This window comes from Tamandua tetradactyla, chromosome X (genome assembly GCF_023851605.1).
Source record: "Tamandua tetradactyla isolate mTamTet1 chromosome X, mTamTet1.pri, whole genome shotgun sequence".
In the NCBI taxonomy this organism is placed as follows: Eukaryota; Metazoa; Chordata; class Mammalia; order Pilosa; family Myrmecophagidae; genus Tamandua; species Tamandua tetradactyla.
In genome coordinates, this window is record NC_135353.1 from 141,634,027 (window position 1) to 141,657,639 (window position 23,613).

At 36.8% G+C, this 23,613-nt stretch overlaps 1 protein-coding gene, 1 long non-coding RNA gene and 1 other non-coding gene across 11 annotated transcripts in view; 2 read left to right on the plus strand and 1 right to left on the minus strand.

The window, feature by feature from the left end:
* DMD (dystrophin) overlaps nucleotides 1–23,613 on the plus strand; it is a 2,428,671-nt gene that overhangs the window by 1,376,118 nt on the left and 1,028,940 nt on the right. The window lies entirely within an intron of this gene.
* On the minus strand, nucleotides 5,302–10,040 carry LOC143670373 (uncharacterized). Its single transcript, XR_013169340.1, has 3 exons — nucleotides 9,911–10,040; nucleotides 6,514–6,585; nucleotides 5,302–5,540 (listed from the first exon to the last, which is right to left on the minus strand). It is a non-coding gene; the product is annotated as an uncharacterized LOC143670373 (long non-coding RNA).
* On the plus strand, nucleotides 10,310–10,500 carry LOC143672344 (U2 spliceosomal RNA). Its single transcript, XR_013169799.1, has one exon. It is a non-coding gene; the product is annotated as a U2 spliceosomal RNA (small nuclear RNA).

Below are 23,613 nucleotides of genomic sequence, written 5' to 3' on the forward strand. Positions count from 1 at the left end.
ATTTCTTTTAGTCCTGTTCTCAATACTGTATGTTGGCATCTTTTGATTAGATTATCTCCATGGAGTTGTGGCGTGCCCGATTGTGGGTGTGGCGTTTTGATTAGATGAAGATGTGCCTCCACCCATTCCAGGTGGGCTTGATTAGCTTACTGGAATTCTGTAAAAGAGGAAGCATTTTGGAGAGAGTCAGAAACAACAGAAATGATAGAGCCAATGGAAACTTCAGAGCAGAGTCGACACAGATGCCAATACTTGGAGACCAGAGACATGGGTGTTTAGAGATGCTTAGAGCCCAGTAGATGTTGCCAAGAGATGTTAAGCAAGCCAGAACCTGGAGAGAGCCAAGGAAAACCAGGAGATAAAAGCCAGCCCTGGAGAAGCAAAGTGAGGAACCCCCACAGGGACAGAAGCTGAAAGCAATAGAGCCCAGCAAAGGACCAGCAGATGTCAGCCACGTGACTACCCAGCTAACAAAGGTGTTCCTGACCCACTGACCTTCCTTGATTTAAGGTATCTTTCCCTGGATGCTTTAGTTTTGACAGTTTTATAGGCTTAGAACTGTAAACTTGTAACATTAAATTCCCCCTTTATAAAAGCTGTTCCAGTTCTGCATTCCGTCAGCTTGCAAACTAACATACCCATCTACTCTACATCAGCATCTTCTCATCTACTAGGTTAGTATGCAGTCAGGTTGTTTTGTATACAGATTCCTTCATTTTCCTGTGTTCTGGCCCAGGCCCAGTTCTTGCAGGGTATGGGCAGGGGCTTCAGGGAAACTGAAAACACGCCAGGCACAGAAGCAGAGCTGAAGTTTATCAGGACTGTGTAAAGGAGATTTTTCCAGTGGCAACCGTTCCGGAAGTCAGTGCTCTGTAAAGGGAACAGAAATGCACAGACAATATATCATTTCAGAACAAAGAGGACATCAGGTCTCTAGTATGATCATTAAAGGTGCCAAAGACCTGGTGTTTACTAAGGTTAGTATTTGCGACTAAAGTGTATAGTCAGCCATTTTTTACATCCATGGTTACATTCTTCCCCCTCTAGGGAGATTGTTTACTTTCTTGACCTTTGTCCTTGGCTAAAGTAGGTTTGTTATGGGCTTACAGGAGGGAGCCTGGCCATTGGGCTGCCACACCGTCCCTCTATATATTGAATCCATAGGAAGTAATGTACTGTAATCTCTCTTCTAAATTCATCTTGAATTTCCTTTTCTTTTGTCTGCATCACCATTATCTTGGACTAGGTCATCATGGTCCACTTGCCAGAGTAGGCCACAACCTGTTGCTATTGCTGTTCTTGGTCTCTTCCAATCCAATCCAATATAGCAATAAAAGTGATCTCAAAATGTCAGAGAGATATGGATGTGTCCATGCTTAAAGCCCTTCACGAGCTTCCCAAGCAGTTAGAATGAACTCCAAACACTTTATGATGCCTTAGAAGGTACCGAGTTGCTAAATTCACTGAATGTACTCTATTCCTGTTTTTCCATACTTTTCTTAAGACATTCTCTCCCCATTCTTTATTCTCTAGTCTGTCATTTTCTGGACTACCTCAGGGCCTTTTCACGTATTTTGTTGTCTTCAGCCTTGAGCCCCCTTCCCTTTTTCTTTATATTGCTAGGTGTTTCATTCCATTCATCTATCAGATAAAAGGCCACCTCCTCATCCTTTCCTCACTACTTCACCAAAAGTCAATTCCCATATTAAAGCAGTAATGGCATAGTAGTCAGCAACACAGCAATAACAAGCTATTGATCAAAGCAGCAATGTGAATGAATCTCAAAAATATTATGCTGAGCAAAAAGGCACAGACACAAGTGAAAACAGCACAACTAATCTGTATTAATAGAAGTAATAAAGTGGTTGTATCTGGGGGGGCATTGCAATAAACTGAACAGAGGCATGGAGAACTTCCTGGGATGATAGGAGTATTTTATATTATGTTTGGGTGGTAGTTCTTGAGTGTATTCAATTGTGAAAACTCATCAGTCTTAGAATTGTGCATTTCATTGCATGCGCATTATACCTCAATGTTAACAAAATATGTTTTCACTAAAATTATGTAAATGGTTGAAACTCTTTTAAAAGATTTGATTCAAATGAGTTTAATTCTGTAGCCTTTATTGACATGTAATAATTCTGCATTTTGTTCAGGCATAATAAAAATTTCAGTGATGATGGTTGCATGGTATACAGAGGCTCTTTAATAGTTTTTGAGATTTCAGTTTTTCAATGCCTTTAGAAAGAAGCAGTGTGTTGTGTTGGAGCCAGCATATATTTTAGAGTAAGATCACCTGGTTTAGAATCCCATCTCTGCCAATGATCTGTATTCCTGTATTCATGTGTGGGCACGTTGCTGGATCTCAGTATCCTCAATGGGAAAGTGGGAATAACATCTGGTTTACAAAAGAAAGCTTCTTATATATTTAAATACAATTCCTGAGATGCAGGGGCCCCTCCCCACCCCCAAGTCCCATCTATTTATGCCAAGTTAAAGAGAGTAAGTTGAGATGTCAATGTGAAAGTATATTTTTCATAGAGTTTCGTGTGGTTGACCACCATACAGAAAGTACTCTCAAACGTGCTTTCTTTTTTTTTTCTTCAAACATGCTTTCTATCTTCCTTATTTTCCTTCTGAAGCATTTTGGGTTTTAGAAAGAGAAAAAGAAATTAGATGGTTGTTTGATTTCTGGCCCTTGGGATTGATTTATTGAACACAGGTCCACCTGAGAACGATACACAGGCAGAGGTCAAACTGTAAAGCTTTTATTTTCAAATTAAGGCCCCAAATATAAGGGATGTGTTAAGAAGAACTCGAACATGTGAAAGAATTTGCAAATGACATTCATAAAGTTATGTTGGAAGATTTCTGGAACGTCCAGAAATATTGTTTTAATTTAGTGTTAGTGTATCGAATGTTTATTGTTTGAATGTATGTATGTTTACTCAGAAAAAAAAACCTAAAAATTAACAGTAACAGTGTTTTTTACTATGTAAACTTATACTAGAAACTGAAATCTATACCCAGTTCCCAGAAAAACTTGGGGAGTGCCTCTTGCAATATATTTGATTACTAGGAATGAGAGAAATTTTATCTATAATCATTAAAACCTTTATGGCCCACATTCACTAGAAAAAATTTCCAAAGTGGCCATACCAGTTAACATATATTGAGAATCTAAGGGCCATTTGACAACAAAACTGAAAGAAATATTGCCATCCTGGCTTTATAACACTATAATCCTTTTATATATTTTAAATGGAGAATCACATTCAAGGGCATTCCCTGGGTTTGGAAGTAGGTACTTGTCACTTAAATTTAAGTACAGTTTAGTTAACAGTGACCTGGGTGTAGTCCCTGTTGATTGGGGCAGGGGAGAGGCTGTGGATATTTCCTGTGGCCTATTTTGAGGATGCTCAAAGAGGTGTTTAGCTTTCCATGCTCCTTTCATATTGACTATTTTAAGGGCCATTAAGCCTTCTTCCCTAAGCTAGACCTATGTTTTATTAGTTTCCAGATATTCCTGGTGGGCTCTCATGCCTGGCTTGTGGTAGGAACCATGGTTTCCAAAGGCACCATGAGTAAGGATGATGCAGATATTCCTTTGTATCTTGGGGATAATACCAACCTCTTAGAGAAAGGGATCCAGGGTTATGTAAGAGAATACTACAAGAATCCACCCCGTTATTATAAGCTCTTATAGTTTCACACCATGCTTATCACATTTGTAACCTCCCTTTGAGCTGTCAGTGTTTTTATCAGTACCTTTCTTGCCTGGTATAATATAAGCTCCAAGAGGGGAAAGGAGTCTATTTCTTTTGCCTATAATTGCAACCCCAGGATCCTAGCATAATGCCTGGCAATGAATAGGTGCTCAAGACACATTTGTTGAGGCAGTGCATGAAGGAAACCCAATGTCCTTACTCTTAGTTTTTCCCTATTTCCGTCACCCAAATTAATGAATGGAATGAATGAACAGCCAAATCTTACAAGATATTTTAAACCAGGTGAAGAAAAGATGAACATTGTTCAGAGATTGAGAGACCTTGAAGTCTCTTAAGTGAGGGATCAGGGAGGTGTAGCCTAGAGCAGAGTGGCTGTGATGACAGCTGTCTTCAGAGTTGCTATGCAGATAAGAGTTTCATCTTGTTCTGAAGAGCCCCAATGAGGTACAAAAAATCCAAAACCTTAGAACTGAAACCCCAGGGAGGTGAACAAATTTTGACTCAATGAAAAAGATGACCTCTAATTGTCAGTACTTTCAAAAGGAGTTAGGTGCCTCAGGGAATACTGTGTTTTCTAGCACTTAACAGGAATTTAGGCAAGGTGATTGCAAGTTGGGAGCTGGGTATTGTAAAAGCAGATTTCAGAAATCAGCTGGGTAATTAGGAGAGGCGACCTCCAAAATCCTGTCCTAGTCTAAAAGTCTGTAATTCTCTGGAGTATTCTTATCCCAAGAAGAGAGATGCAAGGCTGAAGATGGGACCCAGAGAAACAGGATGAAGATAGCAGGATGTGCTAAAAGGTGAGAGAAGGAAGGAAGGTAGACCAGAAGCCAGCTGGATATTTCAGGCAGATGTTGCCTACAGGCAGCCCTATCTATTAGAGAAAATCGGTCATCCAGTTAAAAAGCTTTAACACCAACACACAACAAAAGTAACAAAAACTGAAGTTTCAGAGTGTTCTACTTCCCAGCTCATCTTTTGCCATCGGTACCTCAGGGCATATTCATGTAGAAGTGATAAAAGAAAAACTTTTCATGCAATTTAGGATCTTGCAGCTTTATTGAGAGATTTGTGAATCAGTCAGCATCCCATTGTGAAAATGGAGGAGGAGCTCCCTCCAGGGACTGAAAAGAGGACGTTGATACAGGGGAAGCTCAAAAATGGCAAACAGAGAAGCAAGTGAGGAAATGTTCTGATTGGTTGACATTAAGTTTCCATTTTACAAAATGGGAAAAAGAAAGCTATTGATTAGTATGATAATCCAAGAATAAAGTTTCTCCTTTCTGATGAGGTATCTCTGCTGGACCTAATCTAGTTTATCAGCAACCCTGTAGGGTGTGTTTTCTAGGAAAACCCCTGAGGGTCAATTGTTTGGATCTTCTGGAAAAGTCCTTCTCAGGAAAAGGGCTCTTCTCTAGGCAACATACAATGCAGTTGGCCATTTTATTTTACTTAACAAGAGGCATACTTTGATTTTTTTTATGATGATCTAAAATATCTCTTAAAGAGGTTATGACTCTTTCTCTGTAAGTACACATCAAATATTTTAAATATTACTAACCAGAACCATCAATAACCTTTACTAACACCTGACAAAGTATTTTATTTCAGTAGAAATAAAGTTCCCACACATTGACAGTCCCAGGCATCCACTCTAAAACCTTAAATGAGTTGTCCGCTATTCACTCATTCAGTTAAAACTTTAGTGAGTAGCTACTGTATGTCAGTTATTGTACAAGCCCAGGAGATAGATCATCAAACAAAACAGATGTCATCTCTGATGGAGTTTTCAGTCTAAAGGTGAAAATCAACCTGCAATGAAAGGGAGGTACAGACATGAACAAACAATATAATTAACCATGTAAGTGGCTTTGAGATTTGGAGAAAGCCAGTTTATCTGGCGCAATGTTTCTCAACCTCAGCACTGTTGACATTTATGGACAGATAATTCTTTGTTGTAGGAGCTGTCCTGTGCACCATAAGATGTCTAGCAGCCTCCCCTACTTCTACCCATTATATGCCAGTGGTACACCCCCCACTCCAAAAAAATGTTGTGCTGACCAATATTGTCCCAGATTTTGCATAATTTCTCTTGAGTTGCAAAAGCGTCCCCATATAAAAACCACTGGTCAAGGGAGAAACCTTTCTAAGGAGATGACACCTAAGGAAGCTGGTGTGTTTTAGGAGTAACTATTGATAAAACAATGGAATATGGCTCCTGCCCTCACAAGGCTACAGTCTAATCAAGAAAATATATAACCAAACAATGAATAGAAGTGCTAATGCTGTGGTAATATAGATAGAAGGCTCCTAATCTACCAGGGTGAGCTCTGATTCAGGCTTTTGAAGTTAGAAACCTGGTTCAGACACCAGCCAAGTTTCCTTTGACAAGTGACTTGCTTCTTCATGCCTCAGTTTTATCATCTGTAGAATGGAGCAAGGAAGGCCACCCATTCCCTAGTCTCTTTTTGAGGATTACATGAGTCTGTATAGGGAAAATCCCTTAGCATTATGCCTCAAATTTAGTAAAGAAGAAGGAAGAGAAGAAGGATTTTGCAATTTTTTTCTTTTTCTTTTTTTTTCTGTAATGGGCCAATTAGTAAATATTTTAGGCTTTGTGGGACAAATACTCTCTGTTGCAGCTACTCAGTTTCAGTTGTTGTAGTATGAAAGTAGCCATGGATGATACATAAATGAGGGAGTGTGGTTGTGTTTCCAGTGAAATTGTATATATAAAATAATCCTAAAGTTTTCTGTTATTTGCCAACCACTGATAAATACATACCATTATCAAACATTGAAAATTATCTTTTTTTTTCATTTTACAAAGCTTCAAATTTTCTTGGTGATTTAGCTCCTATAATATGTCAAAAGGAAAAAAAGCAAGTATTAAATATATTTTAAAGAATAAGAATTGTTATTTAATGAGGAAAGCCAAGAGACTCAATTAGGAAAATAAATTAAGATAATCCAAGAATGCAGTAAGTGAATGGATATGATACAAACATATAAACATCATTAGCTTGTCTTTATGTTAACAACTATATATAAATTCAAATGGGAGGGCAGGCCATGGTGGCTCAGCAGGCAGAGTCCTTGCCTGCCATGCCAGAGACTGGGGTTCAATTCCCGGTGCCTACCCATGCCCAAAAAAATTTTTAAAAATATCCCATTCACAATGACAAAGTATAAATTCAGCAGAAATAAAATTAACAAGAAAATTGAAGGACCTATAGGAGGGAAATTATAGAAATATATGTAATATCATAAAACTTAAAAGCTGAATAAATGGAAAGACATACTTTGTTCTGGATTCAAAGCTTATTATCATAAAGTTGCAATACTTTCAAATTAACATTTGAATGTAATGCAGTTCTCATCAGAATGCCTTTGGTGTATTCTTGGCACTGGGTAAAATAATTTCAAAGTTCATATGGAAGAACATGATTTAAAATTTATGGACAAGAAAATAGCATACATGTATATAAATTGCCAAGAACTTTATGAAAAAAGATGCATATTGTGGAGGCATTTGTCTTTCCAGATTTTAAATATACTATTAAGTTATTTTAATTGAAACCATAATGTACAGGCAGGGCACGAGACAAGTGGGTCAGTGGACTAAAACTAAGAGAGTCCAGAAAAATGCCTAAATAAAATAGATATTTCAGTTCTGTATGACTAACTTATTTAATTTAATTTTAATTACTTTAAATTTTTTTAAATTTAATAAGTGGTTCTGTGTAGAGGGCTCTGTAAAGTATTATTCCTATGAGGAAAGAAGTAAACCCTGTACTTAAACTGTATGCAAAAATAAATTCCAAGTAGCTTAAGGAATTTATTTAATTAACAACAATGACAATAACAACAAAAAACCCTTAAACTTCCATATGGCTAAAGAAACCATAGGCAAATTAATAATAATAATAATAGAACAAGTATATACAAAATATATTATCAATGGGGGTTAATAGTACTTAATCAAAGAGGCTATGAAGTCATTTCACTATAAAAGACTAACAAATGGCCTCTGAGTATAGTACATAATCTCCACTAGTAATAAGTGCAAATAACATTTAAATATTACAAATATTATGCTTGTTTTCAGTTTACATTATCTATCTTTTGATAGGACTGTTTGCCACCCAGTGGGAAATACGCATGCGATTCCAATCTGTGTCCTTTATTATATTGCAATTGTCAAAGAAATAACATCTTTTCACTTGCCTACAACTCCTAGAACATTGTGAGAAAGTGTTTATATTTGGTGGCAAATTTTAATTTAAAAATTGTGTTTGTGCATCCAGTTTATGCCATTTACCCCTCTCTTCTCAGAAACTCAATTGTGCTTAATTGAAAATTGAAAGAAAAAAAGAACATCTGCTTCTTCAGTTTTTTAAAACTTTTATTTTGGGGGTTGAAACATTTTAAATTGCCTTTTGTAAACAAGCAGGATTTCTTTGCTCCATAGAGATTTTATACAAAACGGATTTTAATTCATTGATAACATACTGTGCTTAAATTTTCCCATAAGTTTCATATTTCTGTTTGCAAAGCAGAAACCGAATTTGGATGCATTTACTACCCTTGAGAGAACAATGTTCTGGAATAATGTTTACATACAAATGTATCTCTTTTTTAAACTTGTGTAAATCCTTTCATGGAGAAAGTTTTCCCAGCTGGATCACCCCTGACTCAAACTTCCTGGGGGGTGAGGTGGGGAGGGGAATGGTTTTAAGAAATAAAGTGCAAAAACTGTCATGCTTTCCTTTGATATAAATATGTATGAAATGACCCTGAATGACAACCCTATTCTTGTTTCTTCTTCTTTCCCCCCATGAGTATGGTTCTGATCAATTATAAAAATTGACATTTCAGTGAGCCCTTCTGTAAAAGAGGTGCCAAATTGGAAGTGATTTATTTTAGTAACAGGGAGAAAATAAGCATATATATCCCCTGTCTCCGAAGTAGGAAGGTTGAAAAGCAAAGAAATGATCTTCAAAGTGTCTAAAATATTGATTTGTGACATAGTTCTACAAAAGAGCTTCAGGTTAGTGGTTTTTTGGTGGTGGTTGTTTTTTTTTTTAATTTTTTTCTCTCTATATATGGTCCCTTATGCTTTGGGTCAGTTGGTGCTAAAACTTGAACAAATAAATTAAAAGAAATCTCATAGTAGTATCCAATTCTCCTTAGTGATTGCTGAAAAATTAAGATTCATTCTCTAAAAACCATCTCGACCAAGTCTACCTGTATTTTCCCTAGCCTCATAAGTTGGTGTTGTGTTTGCTTTGTTTCTATATTATGGATTTCCTTTATGCCCTCTCTCCTGGAAATTACCCCAATCATAAAAAGCCCATGGTTGGTCTCTGTATTTACTTCAGGAGAAAAGAGATCAGCTATCCAGATTGGAACAATTATTCAGTATCAAGCTAATAATATGCATAAAGAAATGAAATGTTAGCAAAGCAATATTCCAGCATTCAATAAAAATCACCCCAACACACAAATCCCAATCCATAGATACAGATCATCCATCACCCCTATGGAATTCACAATAAAATGATCAAATCAAATGGAAAAAGTAAAATAAAAATTGCTAGTTATTCCTCATCAGGGCATTTTATTGTATTTAGGAAAAATAAATAGGGAAATAATTTATTTGGCAGCGCTTCTGGCTAAGATTTTTTTTAGTTCAATGTTTAGAGTTAATTATTGATGTTTACTTATAAATTAAGAGATGAATTGAAAATGCAGACTCAGCCTAGTAGTCCATAATGCATCAGGTCAAATAGACACAAACTATGAATTAAATTACCTGACACAAGTGCCAGGACACATACATTTAGAAAAGAGAGCAGAATACACTTATCTATAAAGTAGTCTTCCTTCATTATGAATGCTGGAGTAATGCAAAAAAGTAAAAAATAGAAACATTGTGGCATGTTAGAACGCACCTCTTAATATATTTTTTAAAAACATATTTATCTCAAGGGGGAGTTTTCCTTTTTGGGTTAGCTCAATTATTTTAGATCTCAGTAAGTAATTGATTTACTTTCCTTCTGAATTTTTTTTCTTGAGTAAGAAGCAACAGACTTTAGTATGTGTACTGAGTAGAACTAATCATCTATTACTAATTTTCAAGATCTCTGAAAGACAGATAAAGGAAAATTGTGCAACCTTACCTCACTTTTGACTCTCCACATGAAGGGATGCATTCCGTTGTGTAGAATGTTAAATTAAGAGCAGAAAGCAATGTTATTAGCTACATACATTTGTGGATGATTCTGGGCTAAACATTCAGTCCAAACAAAAACAAAGCTTTTGTAGACACAATTGCCTTCTCTAGCACATCATTTTCATATCAATGATGACTGATAAAAATGTTTATTTTCTTCTGGTAGCATTCAACATTTTAGACAATAACATGTAAATATCTTATCACAAAAACTTGTAAAATGCTCATGATAGCTTCAAATTATATATTGTTGAAAGGATTCTGTTAGATGATGATTCTAACCTTGACTTTTACAATGTTGCCTTCACTTTGGGATTCAGCAGAGAGCTCTAAAGAATAAAGAAACATGGCTTCTCGGCCTTTTGGCTAAGATCAAGTGTAGTATCTGTTCTTATCAGTTTAATATCTGATACGTCCTCTATCCGAGGACAATATATTAAATGGATTTTTGGAGTTGGGAGATGGAATAGGAGCTTGCTCCGTCCACTCCACGCATCGACCTGGTATTGTAGTACTTCCAGGAACGGTGCACCCCCTATGGGGGAACAATAAATGTATTCAAAAATCAAAAAAAAAAAAAAAAAAAAGAATAAAGAAACACTTGTGTCCAGACTTCACCCAGGCTGGGAGCTGGGAGTGGAAGTTGGACGTCAGTATTTCCTTAAGGCTCTTTGGATGAGGCTAAGGCATAGCCAGACTGAGAACCCTTGAGAAGAAACTTTAGAGGTTGGGGGTGCGTGGGTGTTTCAGTGGCAGAATTCTTGTCTGTCATGCGGGAGACCCAGGTTTGATTCCCAGCCCATGTACCTCCCAAACAAACAAATGAAACAAACAAATAAAAATTCAACAAATGTGCTGCAGTAAGGGAATACTCACATGGAAAAAGAATGAAATGTGACCCCCACCGTACAGCATACAAAGGAATAAAAAAAAAAAGTTAGGGAGGGTCAGAAACTTGCTTAAGGCTACAAAGACAGTTAGTTACCACTTATTCTGAACTTAAATCCCAGGCCAGGTGTTTTCTGGTCTAGTGATTCTCTGTTACCTGGGACCACCTCCTACTGCTGACTTTTCTTACTGTTCAAAGAAAGGAATCCAAAGGCTAGAAGGCTAAGAACGTGGAAATACGGAATCACAATTTTTGCGTAAATATCAATAAGATCATTGTCTTTAGTTAACGCACAAACGTGTAGTTGCAAGATACAGCTGAAGAAGTTCTCAGGTGATTCTGATAGGCCAGTTTATGTTTATTTCTTCCTATAGGCAGTGACTCACAATTTCTTAAAACAGCTGTCCTCAAGCAGACACGCGTGCCATGGGGGTACTTGGGGACTTTCCAAGGGGTATGTAGGTACAGGTAGTATCAAAGGAACATATATTCAGCTCTTCAAACTCATGAGGTGGTTACCTTATAGATCATTAAAAATAGTTTTGGGCGGTGCAAGGGTAGCTCAGTGTTAGAATTTGGGCGTGTCATGCCAGAGACCCAGGTTTGATTCCCTGAACCTGCCCATGCCAAAAACAAAACACAAAACAAGAAAACCTCCTTTTAAAATAAGTTTTGATGATTGATCACCATTTAATTTTAGCACATGACATAGAAGAGGTTCAAAGAATTAAGCAGCATCACTATAATAAAATTCCTTCTACTCACTTATTCAAAAAAGATTTATCAGCATTTATATCTATGAAAATGAAAAATAGCAATAGGATTGATGCTGAAACCTTTCCAATTCCAGAAATAATTTGTATTCTCCTGTAAGTGCATAAATTAATTGTTAAACCCTCATCCATCTCATTAAGAGGTGTATTTTCAATACAATTCTTAATTTAGTATTTATTATTTATCAAACTTTATAATATATTTATGTTGTTTTGGGCAATCATACACTATAAATAATTTTGATCACTCAATCAGAATTTTTTTAATACAGAGTCTGGTGACAGAAAAATTCAATGTGTATTCATATTATTGCAGAAAAATATGACAGGTTATCAATAAAATCTTTTAAGCATAAGCATATATCTTATATTTTAAAATATCTGTATTTACAACATGTCTCAAATTGTATCCTTTGTGATCATTTAACTAAGAATGAGAACTTTTAGAAGCAGATTTAAAAATCTGCAAGGGGCTAATGAGATTTAAACACTTTTTTAGGAGTTACATAAGCAAGAAAATTTAGAGACTCTTGGTCAGTGTCAGTAAGAGAAGGTATTTGTTGGTTGCTCTTGGAAAATTCCAGAAATCCAGACTGCTGTTTAAAATATGATAGTGACTGTTCTAAGAGTACTTTGGATAAAATCATTCATACATACTCATTTTAAAAGGATATTTAAACATTTGCAGATTGAGAACCCAATATTCTTCATGGATATAAATGAAGCTCTTTAGTTTGCAAACATCTAAAGTAAGCTATTAAAATGAAGAAATTCAAATTGCCCTGATGTATGCATAAACCACTGTCACACCCATCTTGTCGGTAAAAGTATATTTCACACCATATCCCCCCAAATAAATATGATTTGAGTAACTAAAAGCAATATAAATATATATACTCACACACACACATATACACACATACATATACATAAATACACACACAGAGACTAATCAATCAGAGGATAATCTTAACCCAATATAATTAATTAATTAAAGGAAACATAATTATATATTTAAGAATTAGCCATATTGTAATTGTTTGACTTCAGTGGGTGGATCAAAAGAATAAGGATTTTCCCTTACTCAAACAAGCTTCATCTTTTCTTCAAACATTTACTCCCCTAATGAATCTCTACTAGTCTATTTTCCACAAAGCATCTAATATCTAATATTATCAGGTGGGTGCTGAGCAAACTGGATTTTCCAAACTGAGGGCTTTGCTGCAACCCAAGTCCTAAATGCCTCACTTATCCACAGGTGGCATTTATCTCATGTTCAGACTACTAATAACATATTAGGTAGGTTGGCAGGATTAATGAGAATTAAGAAAGGTTCTTGGAGATGACATAGTTTGATGAAAAGACCTATGTTTTGGAATTAGACTGATTTGGATTCCAATTTTGGCTTTACCTTTTGGGCAAGTAGTTCAGAGACCCTATCCTTAACAAGATCTTTAACAAGATCCATGTGAAAATTCAGAGATACAAATGTATCCTCAATTAGACTTGTAAGATTAACCTCTGGGAAGAAAGGGATATGAAAGTTTGAACAAATTAGAGCTGAGAGATCATAGCAAAGGATAAATTACCAGGCCAAAACTACTTATCAAATTATTTTAACTATTAGAAATAAATAAAATTTGTCAAGTATTATAATCAAATAACACTGAAATTAAAGTAAATGCAATGCTTGTCTTTGCTATTCATTTGATTATATTTGTCTTTGCCTCATTCATTGACTTAATGTTGAGAACATGTAATGTTCTCCAGGCATCGTGTTAGGTTTGAGTATACTGAAAATCATATGAGTAAAATTTTCTAACATACATGTAATTTCACCTTTGAATTATTATAACTGATGCCATTTGTAACATACACACCCACACACATGGCTCTGTCAATGACCAAATACATTTTTTTAGTGTGCTAGCTGCTAAAACAAATACCATATAATGGGTCGATTTAAACAAGGGGAATTTATTGGCTCATGGCTTTGAGGCTAGGGAGAAGTCCAAAGTCTAGAAGTCAGCAAGATAATACTTTCTCCCTGAAGACTTGTGACATTTGGGGGGCCTGGCTGCCAATGATCCTTGGTGTTTGGCTTTCGCATCACGTGTGGTGCGACATCACATGGTGGTGTCTTCTCCTTTCTCCTCTGGGTTCTGTTGAATTCCAACTTCTGTCTGCTTCCCATTGCTTTTCAGTTTCTGGTCCGATTTCCTTTGCTTACAAGGATTTAGGCCATATTGGATAACGGCCCACCCTCATCCAGTTTGGCACATGTTAACTAATAATATCTTCAAAGTTCCTATTTGAGCCTGTTTCTAAAGGGTTCACACCCACTGGGCCAGGGGTTGGTACTTGAACATTCCTTTGGTAGGAGACATGATTCAGGGCTCAATATAGATGGATGGCCCTTTGACCCTTGCACTTTAGGCTATAATCTGAATGATCTGTAGGCATTCTATGTGTATGCACGTGCGTGTGTGTGTATATATATGTAAAGATGTGTATGTGTGTATGTATATATATATATATATATATATATAATGTATATGTGCATATAATATACACTCTTCCAAGTACATTGTCTTGTGTGGGATGCAGAATCTCACCAAAACCATAGGAATCTGCTCACATCAGTCTCTCCTCTTGAAATTTATTAATTATGCATCATTCAAGTAACACCACAAATGGCAATGTTGCTTGAGAATACGTTAGGCTTTTATTGTACATGATGAGGCTGTAAAATATTTCTAGTTTAAAAAAGTACATAATGAAATATGTATATAAAATTATACATCAAATAAAATCTTCTGGTAAGATAAAGAGCAGTTTCTATGAGGATCCATAGTCTTAATGTTTTTCATTTGGTTTTATAGGGATGATGTGAAATATGTTTCCTGAAGTAGAATTATTAGCATTTTAGAGTTCTGAAAGTAAGAAAAAAGCTGGAGGGAAAGAAGAACAAGAGAAAGAGCATAATGGACAAAGCTTTGCTGGAAGCCAAACCACCAGTGTATATGTCAAAGCTGACAGTTTTCTCCTTTTTGGTTTGCTGTCGTTGAAGCTTTCAGCTGCACCTTGCCCATCGCTAGGCTATTTCCAAAGATAAAAATGCTGAACTGGAAATTAAATGCAACCTAATTCCCAATTTAGGTTTCCATTAATTTTGAAAAGTAAAAGATTAAGAGAATTGTGTAATTGCAGTTCTGGTAGAAGAAGTAATTCTGGGAAAGGTGGAATAAATTTCAGGACAGGAGTAACTTTATCTTATTAGAGAAGAGAGGAATCTAAGCTATCATTATTTCCAAATTAGTCCGGACATATATTTTTACTTGGAAAATATTCTATATTTTTAGTAATCTCCTTGTCGTTTTACTGTCTCCTTTTCTGTGGTTATATAAGTTCTCAACTTCTTATTCTTTTTTTAGTTCTGCCTCCTATTGTATTAGCTCTTCTAAAGTTACCAAGAACTGATAAGCTACATGATATTCTACTGATGTCAGAGAGGTTCCTTTTAGGTTTAGATATTAAATTACTGATCTTTTAAAGTCAGTAATATTTCCAGGTTGTTTTAAAAAGCAAACTGTACTTAGGTAATAATAAATTTGTCTCTTCAACCTCAACAAACATTTAAAATTTGGTATACAAAATACCTACTGCAGATGATAAGTCTGGCTGGTTTCAAGCGAGTTTTTAGAAAGCTGAGCAGGAAGCAAGTTTGCACCCAATCAAAATGACTGTGACACACTGCTAAGTGGATAACTCTTAACACCTGCTGTGCAGTGGTTGAGGTAAGGATCAGCCCCTTCTTGATGTAAAGCAGCATTTCTCTGGCCACTTGACCAGCACGCAAAATGTATGTCCTTCACCTGCAAGACTCACTCCCCTGAGTGCACTTACATACCAAGGACTACATGAAATGGCATGGTTAAGGGGTGATTCTTTAAAAAAGTGTGCTTCTGATTCTTTAAAAAAGTATCATGCAAACGAGACTGAGGTTATTGTTGGCCTAACCTTGAACCGAATCTCGTTTACAGAAGTTCAAACCAATTGCAAAGATCTGTATTTTATCTATTATGAGTAACAGAAGGCTCATGCTGTACTGTGCACACACAGATCATGGGGATGGAGACTCATCATGATGCTTCCGTACATCCAGAGCTCCTTCATGAGGAATTCTTTTTTTTTCTTTTTGACATGGGCAGGCACCAGGAACTTTATGAGGAATTCTAATTCTCATGCACAGCCCACCCCTCTGTGAGACTGGGAAAATCTTTATCTGGTCAAGCCTGTCAAGCATCTCAATTTTCCTAACAGCATGTTAATAACGAGCTGCTCATTCTGTATCCAAAGCATGTCTACTTTTCTCAATCAGCGCTCACCGGGCTTTCATCGTATTGTAGAGCAGACTCATATCTGCTCTCTATTCCCATCAAAAAACCTAGCTGGAAGTGATGTTTAAGGATGATACTTTAAGCATCTAAGGAGCTGCTGGCCTTACAATTTTGTGATCTTGCTACCCCAAGGGCTTACTACCCACTTTCCCCTTTGAAAAGTCTAGGATCTTTCCTTATACTGGAAGTCTGCGTGTCTGGGCCATGTTACCTAACTGTTGTGGCTTGCATTGTGTCCACCAAAAAGACATGTTCAAGTACTGACCTCAGGACCTGTACATGTGATGCTATTTGGAAATAGCCTCTTTGGGGATGTTATTCTTTATGATGGGGCCAAGCTGGATTAGTGTGGGCCCTAATCGAGTGACTGGGCCTTTATAAGAAAGGGAGAATTGGGCACAGACAGACAGATAGACAAAGGGGAGAATGCCCTGTGACAACTGAGCAGAGATTGAAGCCCAAAGATCCCTGGAAAACAATCAGAAGCCAGGAGGAGACAAGGAAGGATTCTTCCCTGCAAATTATAGACTTCTAGCCCTAAGAAACCAAGACCTTTGCCTTCCCCATGGATGAAAGACCCTGAGTTCTCTTACATCTTCACGCTTTATCAGCGCTCAATCAAGAAAATCATAATAAAATTACTTTTTGTAATTGATGCAGGTTTCACAATAAACTTGTCACTTTAGATGGTCAGTATTATCAAGATACGCTCCCATGGGACCTATTTCTTTTAGAATCGAACACCAGGACAAAAGTTTATTTCTTTTGAAGAGTGCAGTTGATTTCTTTCTGCGTAATTCCTGCTAAGACCCAATCACAAAAGTGGTCAAATACCATTGACTTAACTCCTGGATCTTGTTTAGGGTAACAGGCCTAATAAACCTGTATATTCTTTGGTCCAAATGATGTTAATAGTAACATATTAAAGTTACCTTGGTTCACCAAGCACTTGGTGTCAGAACACATTCCTTATCATAACCCACATCATTACCATGGCCAAAGGAATGAAAACACTTCTCTTTCTGGAAGGAAATTTTCAAACCTGGGAGGACATTTCTGCTTTACTCTTTTTCCCCTATCTTTACGCCAAAGATTGTAAAGAACTTTCAAATGAGCTCTTCTATGGTTTTTGGTGGTTGGCTTGTGAGGTGGCTCAGATGAATACAGTTAGAAAGATTTCGTGGATGGTGTCCAACACAGCAGCCTGGCACCAGATAAGATGAAGCTATTCAGTATTATATTTTACTTTAGGAGAGAAAGGGAGAGAGAGAGGGAGAATTTTGCCATTGTCTTCATTGGTTGATGGGGATATATAGTCATTGGATTACAAACGAATGCATATTAACCTACAGCAGTTTAACCCATTAATGTACCTCATACCACTATTTCTAGTGTACATTGCATTAATTGTAAAAAAAAAAAAAAATAGACTTGAGACTTTTGGTTCAGAGAATATTCTGTCCATAAGCCAGATTTCTACATACTTACTGGATATCTTGACTTGTATGTCCTGTCATCCCTGAACTTTTTCTTCTTCCTGTGTTTCTTATATTTGTGAAAAATCTCACTATCTTCCAAGTCACTCAAGCTGAAAAATCTCAGTCATTTTCGACTTCTACTCATTCTGCTCCTTTCCCTCTTCAATTGGTTTCCCAGCCCTATCATTTAAATCACTGAAATGTTTCTCAAGCCATTTGTAATCTGACTCTCATCTACATTTTCAAACGCTCTTCCATCATTCTATTATCTGACATCATTTTGTTTCCATGAATTCTACTGTCATTCATCCAATAAATATTTGTTCAGCTCCCTCAGTGATCATTATTGTTATTAATTATAACTAGATTCTGGGAATATAAAGCGAAAATGACAGCCATGATCCCAGAAGCAGAAAAGAGAGAAGAGAGAGGGAGGTGGGAGAGGGGGAGGTGAGAAGAGAGAGAATGAGAATGAGAATGAATCTGAATTAGTTTCTAGGTCTGAGAAAGTGAAAATTTAAATAGAGAGTTGAGAGATAAGTAAGAATTGGCCACCTAAACACTCAAAAATGTTGAGGGGGGTTGTCAGAATTGTCCACCTACAGGGAATACCACATAGAGAGGCTTATGAGATAGAGAGTCACACATTAAAGGGAACAAAAGAAGTTTAGTGTGACAGTAGAGTAGAGTTGGAAGGAAGAGTGTCAAGAGACCAAGCCCAAGAGAGAATGGGGTGGTGATGGTGGCCCAACATTATGAATGTACTTAACCTCACTGTATTGCATACTTGATCATGGCTAAAATGGGAAAGGTTATGTTATATATATGTTGCCAACTAATTTTTTTTATTTTAATGTGGGAATGGGGCCTTTTGTGTCTTGTTGGAGAGTTTGTTCTTTGCCTTCAGGGCTTTGGGATGTCAGTTGAGGGTGTTCAGTGGAAAAGGGCAATGAGGAGAGTTGTGATTTGGAGAGACTTCTTTTATTCAGATATGTAGAATGGATCACAGAGATGTCATACTGAAGAGAAGAGAAGAGGCTATTGCTATAATCTTGGTTAAAAAAAAAAATGATGGTGGCCTTGACTGAGATGGTGCCAGCGGGAGTGCAAAGAAGCAAACAAATCGGAGAAAATGTAGGAGGTAGAATTAGCAGGGTTTGTTGTCTGATCATTGTTAAAATCAACAAATGTAGGGCACTGCATTAGTCAGTGTTCTCCAGAGAAGCAGAATATATGTATATATCATCAATATTATGAGATTTATAGTAAGAATTGGCTCAGGTGACTATGGGGATAGAGAAGTCCAAATTCCATAGTGCAGGCGGCAAGCTGGGAACCCTATTGAAGGTTTTTGATGAATTCCCTAGGAGATACTGGCTGGCTAAACTCCAGATGGAAGTTCTTCCTTCTGGTGGCTACAATCATCACTTCTCCTTTTAAAGCTTTCACTTGATCGGATGGTGTACAATCAATGGCTCACGATATCATCACATAGTAGCATATTCATCACCATGATCAGTTTTTAGAGCATTTGCATCACTCCAGAAAAAGAAATAAAAAGAAAAAACTCATACATGCCATACTCCTTACCCTTCCCTCTCGTTGACCACTAGTATTTCCATTTACTCAATATATTCTAAGTTTTGTTCCCCTTATTTTTTTCCTATACCCCATACCACTCCCTTTCATTGTTCACTAGTATTTCACTCTACTCAATTTACTTTAACATTTGTTCCCCCTATTACTACTGTTAATTTAAATCCTCAAAATACCCTCACAGCAACAGTCAGGCCAATGCTTGCTTGACTTAATAACTTGACACACCATCACCTTGGCTGAGTTGACACACAAACTTAATCATCACAGGTAGTGTCTGAGGAAACAGGCATGTGTGATTCCACTTTTCTGACTTCATTTACTTAGAGAGATGGCCTTGCCATGTTCTGAGATGGCATGTAATAGTTGCTTAGTAATTGTGTGTTGGATGAAAGAATGAATGAATAAATGCCTAACAAGATTGGGAGGAAACAAGCTAGAGTTTCTTCGAATGTGCTAATTCTGTGATATCTGTGAAATTTCTAAGTGAGGGGCTGAGCAGGTAGTCAGAGAAGTGAATATGGATGTCAGAGTAGAGGTGGCCAATATGAGCTAAAATTCTTCCCCTGAGCTTCATGTTGGTACACTTGTGACAAGCATTTGTCTGGAGTCTTTGTCTCACCTCTCTTTCTTTTTGTAGCTTAAATGCACCTAGGATAATTCTTTCCTGACCCTTCCAACCCTTACTTTTCTGGTATGATTAATTTCTTCTCTGTACTCCAATAATATCTGGCTTGTTTACCTAATGGATAGTTTCTCAAGTGGTACAATTGTATACTTGCTATGTCAACATCTCAAACAGACTAGGGACACCTTGAGGGCAGAAAAAATAAAATGTATTCCTCTTTTATGCCCTGGCTTAGCACCATGTCTGGACGACTGCACATCTGGCTTTCTAAGATGAATTTATTTATTGACATACTAAGAACCCACACTATACCAAGCAATGTTCGGCACACTCAGTGCAAGAGAGAATAGGTCCCTGCTCTCATAAAGCTTAGATTCTAGTAAGCAGAGCTAGGAGACAAATGGAGAGAGGAAAAAAACAGAAAGTGGGAAATGCTCTGCAGAGTATCTTTTAATTCTCTTATAAGAATTAGATTGACTTAGAAAGTATTTTAAGACCTGAGAAGATATTTTTTAAGAAGATCTCATGTGCAAAATGTGGCCAGCCAGGTAATGATCTAGGAGCATGACGTTCTAGGCACAGAGGGAGTCACTAAAAAAAAAAAAAAAAGAACTAGCTTTATATGTTGGGGAAGGATCAAAAGAACAAGGGTATCTGTAAAGTTGTTAGGGAGAGAATGAGTTATTTAATTGCCTGATTTTTGAAGCAAATCATCTGATACTCGAGTTTATTCTTGGCCTCAATTCTCCTGCATGCAATGTTTGAGGTTAAGTGCTTAATTAACAAGAGATTCCCTCTATGGTATTGCCCAAGTATCATAAATAAAAAAAAAATAAAACAAAGAAACAAAGATCTAATGGAGAGATTTGTTGATATTGCATAGCCATCCAATGGAAGCCTAAGGTGAGAATCATGCAATTTTAGGCATGAAACTTAGGGGGCTGCAAATGTGGTCTTAGCAACTTTAAATTCAAAAGCACCTGAGAGAAACCTTTAAGGAAGATTTAAAGGCTTGAAAATAGGTTAGGATTCATGAAGATAGATTTGCTTGAGGTGATAGGTTTAAGCATTTATCTTCATGAACATATATTAGTTTAAGTTTACATTGGCCATTTTATTTGCTTGTTTATTTGTTTCCAACATGTCTTGTGTTAGGGCCAAATGTTTCCCTAGAGAATAACTACTCCAACTATGCCAGTTGCTACATTTTTTATGCAACCTTCAATTCCTCATGCAAAAGGGCCTCCGGAATAGAAAATAAATCTTTTCAAAGTTTCAAAAGAGGTGCCCCATATATTCCCCTTAAAAGTACTAAGCAGATATATTCCTAGGTTTCTAACATATTACGTATTGCCAAGAAGTATATTCAAACCCTCACAATTATTCATGGAAGCGTGTACACTTACCGAAATGCTTCTACTTTTCTTTTTCCTTGAAACTGGAAGCTGAGCTCCTTCCAGTGGAAAAATTGAAATCTGTGAAAAGGGGGAAAGTAATTTTACTTTTAAAATCAAATGTACGTGAGCAATAATTTTGCTTTATTTTTAATTTACTGTAGCTTCAAAAGGCACCATTGCATTAGAACAGGAGTTTGCAAACTTTTTCTGTAAGGGCCAGATAGTAAATATTTTAGGCTTTAGGAGCCATACTGTCTCAGATGCTCCTACTCAACTCTGCCTTTGTAGTCTGAAAGTAGTCAAAGAGAATATGTTGATGAAGGTGTATGGCTGTGTTCCGATAAAACTTTATTTACAAAAATAGGCAGTGGGCCAGATTTGGCCTTCAAGCTTTAGTGTGCTGAATCCTGCTTTAGAGCCACCAATTTGTCCACAGGAGTCAACTGTTTTGGGCAGCCTCTAATTAGTGAATATAACACCTTAAAGATTACCCTTCTTTTTTTTTCTCTCTCCTTTTCTGTTATGAGAGATAAGGGGTAGAAAATTTAGTTAATTATAAGGTCCAATCAACATAATTACACCGGTTAGAAACACAGTTGGAAGTCTATGGCCAGTCTTCTCGAATGTCGGTTCATATCAGTGGGACCATACGGTATTTGTCCTTTAGTTTTTGGCTAGACTCACTCAGCATAATGTTCTCTAGGTCCATCCATGTTATTACATACTTCATAAGTTTATCCTGTCTTAAAGCTGCATAATATTCCATCGTATGTATATACCACAGTTTGTTTAGCCACTCGTCTGTGGATGGACATTTTGGCTGTTTCCATCTCTTTGCAATTGTAAATAACGCTGCTATAAACATTGGTGTGCAAATGTCCATTTGTGTCTTTGCCCTTAAGTCCTTTGAGTAGATTCCCAGCAATGGTATTGCTGGGTCGTATGGCAATTCTATATTCAGCTTTTTAAGGAACCGCCAAACTGCCTTCCACAGTGTTTGCACCCTTTGACATTCCCACCAACACTGGATAAGTGTGTCTCTTTCTCCACATCCTCTCCAGCACTTGTCATTTTCTGTTTTGTTGATAATGGCCATTCTGGTGGGTGTGAGATGATATCTCATTGTGGTTTTGATTTGCATTTCTCTAATGGCCAGGGACATTGAGCATCTCTTCATGTGCCTTTTGGCCATTTGTATTTCCTCTTCTGAGAGGTGTCTGTTCAAGTCTTTCTCCCATTTTGTAATTGGGTTGGCTGTCTTTTTGTTGTTGAGTTGAACAATCTCTTTATAAATTCTGGATACTAGACCTTTATCTGATATGTTGTTTCCAAATATTGTCTCCCATTGTGTAGGCTGTCTTTCTACTTTCTTGATGAAGTTCTTTGATGCACAAAAGTGTTTAATTTTGAGGAGCTCCCATTTATTTATTTCCTTCTTCAGTGCTCTTGCTTTAGGTTTAAGGACCATAAAACCGCCTCCAATTGTAAGTTTCATAAGCTATCTCCCTACATTTTCCTCTAACTGTTTTATGGTCTTAGACCTAATGTTTAGATCTTTGATCCATTTTGAGTTAACTTTTGTATAGGGTGTGAGATATGGGTCTTCTTTCATTCTTTTGCATATGGATATCCAGTTCTCTAGGCACCATTTGTTGAAGAGACTGTTCTGTCCCAGGTGAGTTGGCTTGACTGCCTTATCAAAGATCAAATGTCCATAGATGAGAGGGTCTATATCTGAGCACTCTATTTGATTCCATTGGTCGATATATCTATCTTTATGCCAATACCATGCTGTTTTGACCACTGTGGCTTCATAATATGCCTTAAAGTCAGGCAGTGCGAGACCTCCAGCTTCGTTATTTTTCCTCAAGATGTTTTTAGCAATTTGGGGCACCCTGCCCTTCCAGATAAATTTGCTTATTGGTTTTTCTATTTCTGAAAAATAAGTTGTTGGGATTTTGATTGGTATTGCATTGAATCTGTAAATCAATTTAGGTAGGATTGACATCTTAACTATATTTAGTGTTCCAGTCCATGAACACGGTATGCCCTTCCATCTATTTAGGTCTTCTGTGATTTCTTGTAACAGTTTTTTGTAGTTTTCTTTATATAGGTTTTTTGTCTCTTTAGTTAAATTTATTCCTAGGTATTTTATTCTTTTAGTTGCAATTGTAAATGGGATTCATTTCTTGATTTCCCCCTCAGCTTGTTCATTACTAGTGTATAGAAATGCTACAGATTTTTGAATGTTGATCTTGTAACCTGCTACTTTGCTGTACTCATTTATTAGCTCTAGTAGTTTTGTTGTGGATTTTTCCGGGTTTTCGACGTATAGTATCATATCATCTGCAAACAGTGATAGTTTTACTTCTTCCTTTCCAATTTTGATGCCTTGTATTTCTTTTTCTTGCCTAATTGCTCTGGCTAGAACCTCCAACACAATGTTGAATAATAGTGGTGATAGTGGACATCCTTGTCTTGTTCCTGAT